This window comes from Plodia interpunctella, chromosome 11, assembly GCF_027563975.2.
Source record: "Plodia interpunctella isolate USDA-ARS_2022_Savannah chromosome 11, ilPloInte3.2, whole genome shotgun sequence".
In the NCBI taxonomy this organism is placed as follows: domain Eukaryota; kingdom Metazoa; phylum Arthropoda; class Insecta; order Lepidoptera; family Pyralidae; genus Plodia; species Plodia interpunctella.
In genome coordinates, this window is record NC_071304.1 from 6634299 (window position 1) to 6651377 (window position 17079).

At 32.6% G+C, this 17079-nt stretch overlaps 1 pseudogene; it reads right to left on the bottom strand.

The window, feature by feature from the left end:
• Nucleotides 1-2668: 2668 nt before the first annotated feature.
• LOC128673878 (uncharacterized) lies at nucleotides 2669-5190 on the bottom strand (annotated as a pseudogene).
• Between the last annotated feature and the right edge of the window lie 11889 nt (nucleotides 5191-17079).

Below are 17079 nucleotides of genomic sequence, written 5' to 3' on the forward strand. Positions count from 1 at the left end.
TTAAATTAAAACATAATGAAAACTTTGTTGTTCTTATTTAGAGTGTAGGTATTATACGGTCAATAAACCAGAACATCCATGTGTCAGGTATTTTTAGTCACTAGGTATAATTATAGCTGGAACTAACGACTCACATTGGTGCATTGAATAAATGCACAGAAATCACGTCTATCAGAAATTCCGTTTGCAAGTAAATAAATCTAATTGGAAATAACAATGTAACTTTGTCCCCATGGAATTTTTACGTACGCAGCGCCGGTTCTATCACTAAAATCGATCTGGGCAAAATTGCTACGAGGTGTGCCCTAAAAAACTCAATCGCATAAAGTAGGTACCGATATAATAATAAGACGAACACGCGCTCTTGTATCCAGTGCCCTGGTCGCTTGCCCAACCTAATACTGAACCTCTTGGTCCCAGATCAATAAAAGATTGAAAAAAAAAGAAAATTGAACCGATATTTATCATGAAAGGAGTAGTAAAACATAAAGTTAACCAGGAAACGAGAGTGCAGACCATAAACCAGGCTCACGAACCCTCGCCGCCTGCCGCGGCCATTATACCCGCAGATGTTATCACAACATAAAACGCCAAAATTAAAACCTATAAAATATCGGTGCCCATGATTTATGTCAAGCAATCAATGAGCTTGAATCAATATGGAGTTTGAACATATAATAAATATTTAACATCCTATTATTTCATTGTTTACTATTATCACATCAAGAATTAATAAATAGTCTTCTCACAAAGTATCGAGTGAAATAAAGATCGTGGGCAACTCTGAGATTAATTTATGATGTGAGAAACCATCTAAGTCTTCCGGTCACTTTTTACCTGTGACGGTTTTTATTGTTGATTGCCTTTTGGAAGTTGTTATGGATTTTGTAACGCTGTGACTATGTTAATATCGACAACACGCTATCGCGGAAATCAGATAATGCATGAATATTGGGTAGTTTGTGTGAGAGCCCTGCAATAATTATACCAAATCCGTCAGATTTTGGAGAATTGTATCGCGATAATGTAATGTGGGATTAACAAATGTAATGACAGAGTTTGATAGAACGTTTGGCAACGTCCGATAATTGTGGAATCCAAAATACATTTAAGTACATTATGTAGGTGCCAATAGGAATTACGTGAAGCGAGATTCTCTCGGTTTTTGTGTAATATTTGCTAAAGAGCTTTATTTTCAATTATGAATTTGGGAAAACTGAATGTTTATTCAGGTTACATGTTTTCCTAAATTCATATATAAACGTTTACGTCCTACTCGTGTGTTATACTATATCAATATTTTAAAGACTTTAATATTTAAAAAATGCCAATGAGTGCAATTGGTATTTTTTAAATATTAAGGTACCTAATAATATTTTTTATAAAAAAAGTATCCTCTGATGTACATACATGTATGTACATACATCAGAGGTACATACTTTCGTAGACATCGTAATATACAAAATGTGAAAACTGCATTTTATTATAAGCTCCTGTGTCATACGTACGACAAATTGTGCCCTTCGTTTATTCGGCGACAAAAACGATTTTAGGTTTTGTATCGTAAAACACTCTGATTAAACGAGAATATGATTGAGCACACATGTGAGGGTTATATTTGAAATATCCGTAGTATGGGACTACTTAATATATTATTTATTTATTTTATTCAGCCCACTGCTGGGCAAAGGCCATCCTCCATTCTTGACTTAACTGGTTTACGGGTCTAACACTGGTGATACCAGTGTTAGCAATAGCACACTCTGTAGAAGAAGTTTTAATCAGTACTGATATTACAACCAACCGGCTACCTCACGTTCTTGTTACCTATCAGCTGTTGTCCTTTAATCACTCACTTCATACCACATCCTCAGGATGATATGGAGTGGCCCTATTCCAGAGTTTAGTGAGTTATAAATTTCAACCTTTCATTTAATCTTCTAATCCTTGGGTGTTTTTAATAATAGGAAAAATAATGAGGTATATATGGAATTTGTTACTTTCATCAATTATTTTTTATGATATTAGATGGCAAATGATTCGTTACAGTCTATAATTATTTATTGAACTGACTAAGTAATTGTATCTACTGTTTCATCATTGGTCAGCAAAAATATAACCTAGTTCGAATATTATATTCTTCGAAATGATTTCTTAACAGACCAAAACTTATTAATTTATTTGGGAAATGTTCTTGTTTCTTGTTCTGTTCTATACACGCACAGAAATTATGGCAAAATGGCCACTTGGCGTCTCAATATTATGATTTGTTTAAAAAAAATAAAATATTCACTAATGTGCTATATTTCAATTTGTCTATTGTCAACCTATATTATTTATGTGCTATAATGTAATGGGTACCATATTAATAGTTTTCAACAACGTTACGTGTCGTCCGGAAGTTAATTTCCTTTCCTCAATTTCCCATTTCTTGACAGCATCTTACATGCTAACATTTAAGATTGTCCTAGCTGAGAAGGGTATGCTTTGCTTACGCTGCTGAATACAAATCGTTTATACTCGTATACTACAATTACCGTTTAAAGTTGCACTTTAAACCCATAGGTGAATAATTTTCGTATCTCTTATTATAGAGAAAATAAACAATTTATAAGCACAAAAATATGTACATCTAAAGGCAAGTTTTGTATTTATTACTTGTACAAGACGATCAGTGTAGGAACACCCGAGGCACACTGGCGAAAGTTCATGTTGACGACGTCTGCACCCAACACCTAGTTTTCTTAGATAAGAATGTTGAACTGTAGTCAATGGCAAGGTAGGAAGTGAAGAACCCGAGACACACATGCAGCAAGGTCATGTTGACGGTGGTAGCGTCAAACACCTACTTTTTTTAAATAACATTGTTGAACTGCAAAGCAATAACGACGTAGGATGTAAAGAATCCGAGACACACGGGCAGCAAGGTCATGTTGATGGGGACTGCGCCGAACGCCTGCGCTCTTATGGGTCTCGTCACCACCAGTCGAACTAGGTCCCGCATGGCTTTGTACTCCTTTTCATCTGAAATTCAGTTAATAATTTAATACTCTAGTTCGTTCAGATTAATTAGCTTTATTATTTCGTAAATTTGAAAAACTGTCTAATGTAGCTGGTACAATTATTTTTACTAGAGATTTAAGGAGATGTTGCAACTATATAAAGAAAAATAAGAGACGAAGCGGAATTGGTAGGTAAAATTTACAAGATGAACTTATTTGAGGCATCGGGGATACGCGTTTGATGCGTAACAATTTAATTTTTTAACGTAATTGGAAATAAGATAACAAGTTATATCATTACAGTAATAATGTTCGATTAATTTTCGGCAAAGTTTTCTGCGCAAAGTGTCTGCGTGGTTCTGAGCCTGCTGCGCACTTTTTGAAACCTTGTACAGAAGGTACACTAATATGATCAGCTTTCCAAAACGGAGACACGCATCTGTCATTGGTAAGGCGGAACCCTGTAAGAGAAATGTTTTTTAAAACCAGTCATATTTAGACTCATTACACATTTTAATTTAAAAAATATTCAGTTTACCTTCAAGCTTTGCGTAATCAAGTTATAAACGACGGCAATATAAAACAATATGGCGGTGGTAATCATTATACATAGCTAAAACGAAACAAATAAATTAAAACCTTTTATTCTCGCAGTGATTAAAGACCAGAGCAATTCACCTGCGAATACTGATATGAAATAAAAAATAAACAATTAAATAAAATATTAGCTTCATAAAAAAAAACAGAAAAATGTAATGAACCCGGGCGTAATCATAATAATTTTATAGCATTTACATTTCGTAGCTATCGGCACAATTTTTTATATATTACACATTTCCCTACTGAGATATTCCGCTACTGGGTAGGTATAATTGGAATTAAATTTTGGTACTTATTCAAAACGAACGAAAATAAAAAGTACCTGCATTCCACATATTGAATTAAAAAATCGGGAACTTTCCTTGAGATTTACATACACATTAGACCATTTATCTATTTCGCTTATTTGGATTTTCCTTGTATTGTTACTGTTATTTACTTCATTATTAATATCTTCTATAGGTAGTTGTTTATTCACAGACCGAATTAGACACTGTAGTTGCTCATCAATTTGGTGAATCGTCCAAGAAAACAATATATACTCTGTGACATGCCGCATGTCTCCCATCATTTGACTTGCTTGGAGTAAATAAATAATATATTTACTTGGCCCAATTATAGGTGTTTCTAGTAATACTTTTGTTGTTATGATCAACATAGCAGTCAATAATAAACATATTAAAAATACTATGATGAGGTTTTTTTCCAGTTTCGTTTTACTCGTCTTATACATATCATCACCGATATATTTAGCGTTCTTAGTAATTACTTTAAGAAAGCCCCTAAATTCCCGTGAGTTTAATAAAGGTATAATTATATAGATAATGGACATCAAAATGTCAAGACTAAAATAGACATATTCCGGAGTATAAATGTTATCAATAGAATTCAAGCAAATGATATAGTGAGCAGTAATAACTGTCAATTCAGTGAATATCCTGAGAACTGCCAAAATTCGTTTAAATTTTCCAAAAAATACAAAGTTTCTGTATATACACAGTAAGTTTTCCACAAAAACTATTGAATTGAAAATTTGACCATTCATTCTTCACGCGGAGTTCTTTAGCTCAAGGCATGTACTATAAGAATAACTGCCAGTAACACTTTTATATTTTGTGGACTTTTTACGTAAGGAACCTTTTAAATTAATTGATTTTAGTATATAATCATCGTGATGGATAGATTATTAATGTATGGTGTTAAAGTGTATTTATTTAAATTAAGTAGGTATACCCACGACATCAACAGGCCGTCATGGTTGTCCTTCAGGTTTAATGTTTACTTATCCTTCATTCAATGCTGTTTGTTATTGTAAACGTCAAAATCTTAAAATCATTTAAAATCTAACTGAAATTAATTAATCAACCCCTTTTGGGCTAAATTTATTTATTTATTTGACCACCAAACTTATAGCCTTCTACGACGAAAACATATTCTAATACGGCAGAATGAAATACCTATAAAAAAAAACATTCTGCGGAAACGAGAGGAGATAAGTATACTTACCTTACGTAGCTGCTCCGTTCTGGTCTTTTGGGTTCGGATGGGTCAAAGGAAGCACCCAGGATCGGTGAGAGCTGGGCTCCCTGCACGAGGGAGTCGAGGAGTGGTAACCACTCTAATCAAAAACTAAACATACAACAAACCTATCAAATATATATTTTTTGCTCTCCAAAATACAAATACTTTGGCGACCGTTTAAATAACAGCCATTTTCTAATAACACTTTACCTTCCACAAATATAAGCGTACCTACATTATGAATTGATGTAGACAGAGTACATAAAATGCAACGTAATCTCAGCTAAACGATGCTATCTGTATGCCATGTGTGGTGAATGGACGCGAGTAAACACGCGGGAGACGGTTTAGTCAGGTGTCGAGTCGCTCCCAGACGTGATATGTTGCCATAGAGTTGATATTATTGAGATAGATAAGTCGAAGTTTTTGCATGACGCTAAAGCTGGATATAGATTCTTGGACTATAGTTAACACGTTATTTCGCCTAATTTACCCAAACTGGCGCGGCAGTACCATTTTTTTTATTATCACTCGATTAAATACAATCGGTACAGTTGTAGTCATCAATAAAATGGTAAGAGACAAATATACGAGGTGCACAGAAAATTAATTTATTAAATTTCTCACAGAATACCAACTTGATACAAAATAAATCGAAAGTAAGGTGGAGTTCATGACGTTATAAAATAGAAACAATATATCGTTTCGATAATACTGAACTTACATTGTAAGTAGTAGTATTTATTCCGTCTTCAAATATATTTACACAGATTCTCGTGAATCATTTGAAAACTATCGTAGAAAGCTCTTAAACAACATCCGGGTTAAATTAAATTGGCTAAGAAAAGAAACAAATAGAAAATCACTTTTATTAAGTAAGGCACAAAATGATTCCAAATACAAATAGTTGTTTTATAGGAAGACACATTCAGTTGAAAATATTGTTTAAAAAAAACTGTTTTTTTTTTTACTTTATACAAAACTGCTCTAATGACTTTTTTGTTTGTATAAGTCAATAAATAATATTTGGAAAAGTTCGTTGTATTGAAATCACTGTTTTTGCGTTCAATTGAATATAGAAGCAGATCTACAAGTTAGTAAGCCTCGACTTTAATCGCACACACTCGCACGCCCGTGCGAGACTCACGAAAGGCAAACGTCCGACCTTTTAATGGTAACTGCTCTCTCCTTGTTTGAATGAAAAATAAGATAGCGCTCGAAATACGCTGTCTAATAAATTATTCAGAAAAATTCTTGGTAGGATAGGAAATTATGAAGAATACGAAATGGTCAAATTTGACGCACGTCTAATCGAATATTTTAGTACTTTATTCAATCTTTCCCTTGTACAAGTTAGCTGGCATAATTTTCTGCTGATATATATATGTATAGGTAGGTACTCGATTAAAAATCGTGATACACCCTACAGCAAATAGATTATAAGCTGTAATCACATCTCCAATGAGAACTATAGCACCTACACACTTTAACAATTTCAAAAAGTAGTAGTGTAGGTGTACTAACTAGGCATTCCACTACTTTAACACTTAGTGAAATATACAATATTAGCCAACTATTCATAGTAATTATAATGTATGTATAACATAAATTAATCTTAATTACGTTCTCTAAAGGTTGAAATTATCATCACAAGAGATGAAAATTATTTCAAAGCTCAGGTTTACTTACAGAGAGTAATACTGTGGAGTAATACGAACCCGTAATCCCCAAGGGTCAACCCGATTTCATACATTCCTAAAAGTGGAAAATTATTTAAGCCCGTAAATATAAAGATGTATATGAATGACTGAATGTTTAAATGAAAATTAAAACGAACAATTTTTAGTGCTTAATGATTTCGTTAAAAAATAACTTGTTTTACAACTGAGCGTCATGACCAACAGAGAAACGGAAAAACAAATTTTAAAATTCAAGATCGTCGCGGAACTCTAGCCTATCGGCTGCACCCAATAAAAATATCCCAAGATCTACAAACATATGGATCAACAGTGTGAATCATAGTTGATGGGGAATTTTTAGGGGGCGAAAATATTCATCCAATTTTAACCAAAATCAATAATTTCAACCTTATTGCAAATTATTTTTATGTACTTCCATCTTCAAATTGAAATATGACTTAAAACTTCACGATTAAATACAACATGACTCAATTTATTCCTAACAAATAGAACTGTCGTAATGCTTAACCCGTTGAAATCAAAATTGACAATATAAAACAAGCAATTTTTTCCCAGTCGCACGCCATTAACCCGTCACTGCAAATTAGGTTACGTTCCGTGTGAACCAGTTATGCAAATTCGGTTATCTGTTTTCCACCGCCCAGTTAATTCAGTCTTCGCTAGTTGCTCGCCCAATGCAGAAAAATTGCACTTTTTTGCATTTTCATGAATTATTCCCTGTTTTGCATATTGCCGATTCAGCTGTTATTGTTTACTTTGAATTAAACAGCTAACATTCAACAATATTTCCAGCTGGATAAAAATCGAACAGAAATTAATCGAAATATTTTCGTCGTGTTAAAAGTAGGTTTGTAAAGAAGGTGGTAATTTGTTCAGTATTATTCATACAATTAATACTAATCTAAGCGGAGGATCAAGGAAGTTACCGTCACATTTACAAAGGGCTTATCCACTGATATCTGAAAAACGCTTCATAAAATAGAAAAATACATTGTTCCAGGCGTAATTCGTCACAATCGGAATTCTGACGATTCCCTCGGGAAAGCTTTGAGAAAAATTGTCGCTAACGAGCTTGCTCCCCCCACTCCCCACTTTTAATCCGCCCCCTCCCGTCTATCCGTACCACTTTAAAACCCTTTTGCAATTTTCCGCACGGAGGAGTTATCAAGAAAAAATGAAGGGAACATTTACTCATTGTCTACCTTTTTTAATTATCGTCTTAATAGTCGGTAGCTATACTTCATTTTTAACGCTAATAAAAAATTTACTACGAAAAACATAATATAGGTACATAATAACAAAAACGTATATATTTTTTTAATGATTCTCTAAACATTACATGATACTCTAACATTTAAAAATTAGCTTTTTCAATTAATATATGCCAGTGTCCATTACATTTAGATTATAATGATAATCTACGCACTATACTTTATCCTGTTCACAAAATAGCTAGTTTGCTTAGACTACAAATCGTAAAAATTGCATTCTTGCAAAGTTTCTTAGGGTTTATGAGCGCAGTGTTATTGAAGAAAAATATGAAATTTCGAGATAAGCAGTCTGACAATCAATGCAGCTTCGTTTGCTAAAACAAAAAACATAATAAAACATCAATGTCTTCTCCGCCGTAAGACTTCGAAAAAGGCAAATTTGCGCACAGAGTGTGTCTTCTTTGAATAGCATTCAGCCTCATTAACGATTTTCCAACCGAATGAGTCGCAGAAACGAGAAAATGGCAACTTTTATTCTTATAATAAATATCTGTCGAATTCATGGAGCATAGTCATTTGTAGGCCCTCAGATGGAAAATTATGACCGGTTTTGTGTGAGAACTGTCATTACATACGTAACACTCCATCCATTAGAGTTGGTAATAATGGATCCACGTCAGAATATTTGATATTCAATAACTTATTTTTAATTTTGTTACCCGATAATAAAAATAAATTTAATTTTGTAATAAAAAAACATAAAAGTATCTATAAAAAATCAAATGGAAATGTATAAATAATATGTGTTATCATTATCATTATGTATATTATCATTTTTAGAGTTCCGAAATAAACACAGTTTCGTCATGTCTGTCCGTCCTATTTTATCTACTATAGTAGATATTTATAATTCAATCTGTATTTTAAAATTAAAACAAAAATGATTTCTTATTACTACAAATAAATTAGTATGTAACCAAACAAGGTGCCAACCATTATACTGATCACGCACATCCTATCATGTAGCACATAAACCGGGCTTAGAATTAAAGCACTTTAGGTCTGACCTCTAATATTATCATGAGGACAAACTTTCCCCTCAGTATCTCGTAATTGTAATCGACCTCCCGTTGGGTGGAATCCCTTATTACCTCTTAGCTGGGATACACACCATGCAGGACGAGAGTTTGACACTTTTAAAACAGACATTTTCATATTCATAAATAAATAAAAATGGTCATTTTAAAATACGTTGTTCCTTCAATTTCGTCTAAAGGAAAAAATATATAACTTGCTAAAAATTAAAACGTAAATGGACAGAAAACGTATTTTTAAAATTTTTGTAAACGTATTGATTATTCAAATTATTATTTTCTTTTTTGAAGTCAAAACAAAACATCAGAATATAGTGTATAGAATTATAAATGTGTACCATACCAACGTGTGAGCTGTATCATGCGTTGGAGCGAACATGATTAGGCGTAGCTGAGCAAGCAGCTCGAGAGTGACATACATTGTCAGTATTTATTACGAGGCGACGTTTGTAATATTAAGCTACACGAACGCTGCATACCTTGACGTTGCATAAATAATAGTGTCCATGCTCTCATTTGAATTGTGATACATACATATATGTTTTTATTTTATACAAAAATACACATATTACAATCACAAGACAAAAAGGATGACCTTCGAAAGATAGAAAATGCAAATACTTATTAAAGATCTAGTAGAGTAATTGCATTTGTTAATGAGATTTATTTCCAACATTCGATTTAATTGCTAAAATAGAAGATTCCGTATACATAGCAATAAGATAACACATAGCATAAGATAATAAATAGAATGGATAGGGACATTGTTAATTTCGACCTATGAAACCAATGGTAGGTGCTGAATACCGGTGTTTTCTATTTTTTGTTAATAACCTGTTTCGTTCCACTGCGATGCAAAAAACTCTCATTATGTACTTCTAAGTTCTTCTACTAAGATGTTCTACATAAACTTAATTACCTATTTAAATACTGAATTGCCATCATCATTAAATTCAACTGAAACGACACTCTGATTAAAATCATAAAAAACAGCTCGCCACAGCACTTCAATGTCCATTACCGCACGACCGCGACTGCAGTGCTGAGCAAACAACGACAGCGCGCAATGAATGTGATGGGAGTGGCACAAGTCAGAAGCTGAAAAGATATCCGATCTGGTTTATGTTTTAAGGTATAAAATAATACAAAAGCTAGCAGAAGAGGTAAACCCAAGAAATGTTGGTTTAATGTCGTCAAGTATAGTATGCGTTCCAATGGTCTGACAATTAAGAAAGCCGAACCGAAAATTGTACTAAGTGGAGGAGAAAAGTAGGAAAGTGGACTCTGGGTTCTATTAGAGAGATATAGAGAAATAATCGAAAACCCAACCTATTAACCTTTTAAATAGTTGTCTTGGAACACTCTGTGTCCACAGACGATGGGCCTATTTATTTAAATAAGAAGAGCATTGGAATCAAAAACACTGGGGTCACAGAATTATTAATACTCTTCTATAATGAGAATGCTAATGGAAATAAGAGAAAATAAACAATAAGCTTAGAATGAATAAGGAATTTTGTTTAGAAGGCGTATTTTGTAGCTCTAAGTACTTACATTTTTCATCTATAGGTGGTACTTTTCAGAGATTTGGCTTTAGGTACGGAAGCGTGTAACAATGTTGTCCTTCTAGATTACAACTATATAATACTAGCAGTCACAATCAAATAATGCACACGTGAAAAAATACTTCGACTATTATTTTAAACACGTTTTTATTTTTACCCGAAATATATAAGAGACATTAAAATAAATAATAGGTAATTTTTACTTCTACACTAAATGAGTACGAAAATATCATTATTATTACATGAAATAAATACAATATTATAAATTTAGTAAAATTACAATATTACAAATTTAAATAATAAATTGCTGGTCCTCTATATTGTTCCTGTGGCGAAAACGTCATCATATTCAGTGGACAAGACATTATGACTGCGATTATGATTACTATGGTGTCTAGCCCGGGTATGAAGTATGAAAAACTTCTGCAGTTTTAGTTGATTTTACTACCTTGGTTCAAAAGAAAAAGAAATTAATAAGTGCCATCTGGTACTTAGACGTAAACGCAGAATTTTTTAACCATGATGAATATTTTACTTATTCCTGGGTTTTATATATCAAAGTAGTAATGGGAGTAAAATAATGTAATTCAAATTTCTCAATATTCTCAATAATAATAATAATGTAACTTTCTCAATATTCTTATTAGATTTAAAAAGGTATACTGAAATGTTTTTCTAATAACACTAAAAGCCTTCTGACGGCCGTCAACTGTCACTGTCTCCAATATTAATAACATACCATTAAGAACCATACGTGTAGGTATGTTAGTTGCAACAATATCATCTTTTTCAGTGGACGTTAGTAATGACGATTATTAAAGTAACTAACTTAGTCATGAAGTACGAAAATCTATTTTGTGTTTACAGAAATTTTATTACGTTCAAAATATGGACCCGTGTAGTGACAGTGATCAGAATACTGGTTGAGATTATAATATCAGTTGCATTTCTTGTATGTTACTATGATTATTACATATATGAGTCTGGTGCTAATCAAATATATTTTGTACTATGCCATGTGTCTGCAATATTAATGATTATTATACCTTGGACAAAGAGCAAAGAAGTACATAATGCCATTGGTTATTTAAACGCTAATGCAGAATCATTTATGAATGACGCTTTTTTCATTGAAAACATTAAAAAGAAAGCCATACAAATTAAAATTATAATGGCAGCCAACACTTTAGTGCACATATTTCTTTTTTTTCTGTCTTCTATTACGGCATCCTTAAAAGTTGCAATGGTATCCGATGCCTACATGATCTATGTACAAGTTTATTTGATCATAACGCAAGTTAGATTCACATTGGGATATTTACAATTTTGTTGGTTGCTAATGTTGATTTCAGCACATTATAAATTTTTGATGCATGATATTGATACTAGATATATGAATTGTTCAGATGCAGGAGGTGACATAAAGATAGGTATTCGAAGTTGTCAATTAAAACAAGTAGAAATAAATGATATAGACAAATGGACCCGTGCATACATTAATATTACTGAATGTACTAAATTACTGAATTCAGTTTTTGCAGTTCAAGTAAGTATATGAAATAAAGGCTAAAACTAGTTTATCCTTAGTAGCGGTGGTGGCGTAAAGATTTAGACGCCCGCCTGCGGATCGAAAGGTCCCAGGTTCGAATCCTACTCGTGCCACATGAGTTTGTATACCAGTCTGACTCATGTATAGTAGTTTTCATAGACCATCGGCTTGCTTCCTGTGAAGAAAAACATCGTGAGGAAACCTTGTAAACATGTTGATTATTATCTTGTGTGTGAAATCGAAAAAGCGATGGCAAATCACTTCATGTGTAGTGCCAAGAAAGTTGTTTGTTTCATTCCACGTAATGACCACGAACCTCGGTCATGAGGAATACGACTATGAAGAAGAAAGTAAAGTACTATAAAGTACTATACAAAGTACTATATATGTCTTTAATAAAATATTAAGTTTAATGTCGTACCACATCGTAGACAGTTTTATTCATTCTTATAATCATCTATGCATCATTAATGTTTTATATTATTCAAGTATTCACTTATACACATTCCATTTATTAATTCTTCATACCCTTAAAACTGTTTTTATTTTTGTTTGCTTACACTATCTATCTGTACTTGTAAACATTAGATTATAATAAAATTTGTCTAAATTATCAATACCGTATAACAAATCAGAGCGAGAGAGACCTGGTGACCCGTAATACAGGATCTTCGGAACATAGCACGGGCACCAGTTCTCCACAATACATATGTGTTACAACTCTGTTAATTTAATGTTAATTTTGTACTTTTGTGGGGAAAAAATAAATACATACATACTATTATTATTATTATGTCTATATCCTGACACGCATAGGGCATTTGGTCTAGGATATACTAGTTTGACCTGAAACCTAGTTCTGCCGGTAAAAAAATGGATCTATATACATAATGGTCTAATTGAACAAATTCAATCAATCAAAAGTTAATTCAACGGAAGTTTTATTTTCAGCTGACAATTATGATTACTGTTAGCGTAACGCTTCATGTCGTTGTCGTGTACTCCGTAATAGTTTACAGCGTGAAGGTAATATTTACATTAATTATGTATTTTAAATAAAAGAATATATTGATTCATGAAATAATGAACATATTCTAGATGGAAAATAAATAATTAATTATTTGTAGAGTGAAAACCTTGATCGATACTCATTGTACATATTGGATTGGCTGCGTTCAGTGAGTTTTGTGATCATGTTGGGAGTGTGCGCACAAGGCACACAGAATGACGCTCAACTGCTCAGGCGACGCTTGACCAAACTTCTTATTGATACCCTGGATAGTACGTTTCTTTCAAAATACGTAGTTTTGTAATCCATATTTTGTACCATATATCCTTAAATTTATATTATCATATTATAACTCTCATGCACTAATCTTTCACAAATAAATAAATAAATAAATAAATAAATATATATTAGGACAAATCACACAGATTGAGCTAGCCCCAAAGTAAGTTCGAGACTTGTGTTATGGGATACTAACTCACCGATACTATATTTTATAACAAATAGATAAAATGAAACACTAAAGCGATTATGATTAACGTTGGATAAACATTCGAGTTCAAACGTATGCTAATTTTTTAAATTTCTACCTCCAGGAACCAGAAATCTATGACAAATGCACCTAATATATTTGACCGCGAGCGGAACTGCGTGAATCAGCTAGTAGTCCTAATTGCAGATATTTTATACTCACACATTTGTTTCTCTTACTGTTATATAAAGATATCACTTAGGTATTTCTTAAGAATGAATAATACATGATTTTTTTATATTTTTATTTACAGATGATTCCTCTTACAAGGCTCTTCGGAACTTAATCCGGTTGGTGTCGATCCGTACACTCCGCGTTCAGAGCTTCGGTTCGTTTGATCTGAACATGACTCTGCCCCCGGCTTGCGTCGCTATCTTCATGTCCTACACTATTATAGCGCTGCAATTCAACAACGTTGTATAAAATACTTATATTTTATACAAAAAATTTAAATATTGTATATTTAGTTGTTAGAAATATTTGGTCTGTGTGTATTTTAGCGTTGTGCTACATGCTCACCAGCAGCGATACAAGCTTAGTGCTTAGTGTGGTCTGTTGCACTCAACCACTGTATCTATTAATTTAAAATTAAAATCATCACAACAAGAAAAAAAGCCCTAGAAATGCTTGGTACTACTAGAAAAAATAAAAAAAACAATGGCCTTAAAAAAATTAAGGACACCTACCGAGTGATTGCATTAAAAGCTAATTTATTTTAGTTCAGGAAAAGCGCGCCGTTAATTACGAAACCAATTAAAACTGTCGATTTTGTAATTAATCTTCACTGTTGAGGGCAAGGGAACTTATTAAAATTTTGTTCACGAATGTAAAATGTTAATTTAAGATCAAGTTTATACATATTTAATAGTGTTATGCGTTATAGTTGATAAGTTTACACAACTGCAAAAAATACGAAGTATTCAAATATTTACTTATTTGACTTATTGATATCCGTTAACTTAATACATTTTTGACAATCGTTATTTAAATAATAGTTTTAGTAAATAAGTAAATATCATTACGGAGATATAAACTCATATCGATTTACAGAGACGAAGATTGATTACATCTAAAGCCGTGACTGTTTAGATCCGGTGTTCCAACGATATTCTGTCGACAAAACGTCCCACTAAATTTAAATGGATAAGAAATCAACTTTTTAATAAGCGGATAAATTCATTACATTTAAATGAAAAAATAAATCCCTTGGATAACAAGGAAAGCAGAAAATGACACTGAATGTGGTTACACTTCCGTCCCAACGTTTTGTAAATATCTTGTACTTTGTTGTTTTCATCTTGTATGCATAAAAATATCATATAATTTAATAATTACATCATAGTTAAGCTCAACTTTAATGTAATTATTTAAATTATATATAAATAATACAAAAAACTAAGAATTCACTTATACCTAGAGTAAAGATCTGAAACATTAGTCTCGTTAACCTCCTTGACTTTATAATCAATTTATCACTTCTGGTAATTAATTAACAAGCCGTGTTCATGTCACCCGATGTCTCAGAGATGTGTCCTTTGAAATTTATCTGAATATTTAGCATACACGTGAAATATGTGTACTACTGTAGTCATTTTGACAATAATTGATGACTATTTTGACTAATGAAAATAATAAATAAAAGTCATGGTTTTTACGTACATATTTTATTTGGTACCATTTCATTCTCGGATACCTGTTATTATCAACAATATAATATGCAGTAATTACTTAGTTACAACCCGTAACACATAGATAAGTAAACTGTCTTTTGATAATGTTCTTTATAGTTGAACCGCGGTGGCAACACTGTGACTCTTCTATTGTTATTTTTCAGTAGCTATTAAAACGTGCCTACCTAGAAACAAATATACATAAAAATAGATTTATTATGAGATGTTATATAACTTCATATTTATACTATTGGGTGAACTCTTCAACATTAATCAGAAACATAGGCACCTAGGTAAGCCTGCGAGAAGTTGAAGTGTATGTAGAAATGATTTATTGAATCACAACGCAAATAATACTTATATAAGAATATTCAGTACGACTTATACACTATAAGAATATTATTTATCTCATGATTAGAAAATCTATGTATATTGTTTATTAGTAGTAGCTTTTGAATTCAGCGGTGGGGGTGTAGCGTGATAAAACGTAAAGTAATTCAAAACATATTAGTGAATAGCCAAAAGTAAGTGCCATACTTTTATGTAGATAAAATATTTGGATATTGTAATTAGGTAATGGAAATAGGTACTGGGCAACTATACTTTGGAATATGTTATCAAGTCGACCCAAAAGTTCGCTGGGTTGCCCGCCTGCCCCGATAATACTTCGGGGGACCATTTTCCATCAGGACTGATTTTGCGAATAAAATTTGCATACAAACGTGTTATATACGGTAATATACCGATATTCCGTCGGGAACTACATTCACACTGGGTTTGGGCCTAAGTAATAATCGTTTTGTTTATTTTTTTCATCATGGAAATGTGTTAAAAAAGGTTGGGTCTTCATAAGTCACTACTATTCTTACTTTATTAAAACTTTCTAATATTATAAAAGTGTTAACTGTGGTACTATAATCTCAGTTGCACATTGCATATCTTTTAATGTTTAATTTATTTATAGTTTAGTATTGTTGTTGCTACATGGCTTAGGAATGGTACTACTTGCTACATGGCTTATAAAGATACCATTATTTCCATAAAATACGCCCTCATTTCCTAGCAACTCGTCTAGAAAATATTGTATCATCAATTTAAGGGTCACTTCTCAAACCGGCCAGTTTCGCAACATTTTTGTAATTACATTAATATTTTATGAGCTCATTTCGTTTCTTCGACAAAACTTGTAATACGATATTAAAATTAAGAATATTTATATTCTCCAAAACAAGATTGCGTGGAAAGACAAAGATGAAATATCTAATACCTACGGAAAGTTATTCAGTATCTTTACAACAATACGGCCTGCTCCACAGATTTCCATATCTAAATTCACCCAGCATTCCGACCCACAGTTTTCTTACTTTCCTGCGCCATATGTTACCACCAAATATACCGTGTTTGTACTCTTAATTGTTACTGCGCACCCTTCTGCGGATTGCGGTCGAAGTGCGGTCAAATAATTTTCATGGAAACGACTATACTTTGCGTTATTGAGATTCAAATATATTCAAACCCACCAACGGGAGATCTGTTGTAAATAAATGATGAACACCCGTCATATGCTTACGCTCGCTTTTTTGGTCAAGTACAAAATAACATGGCGGTAACATCGATGAGTAGAACCCA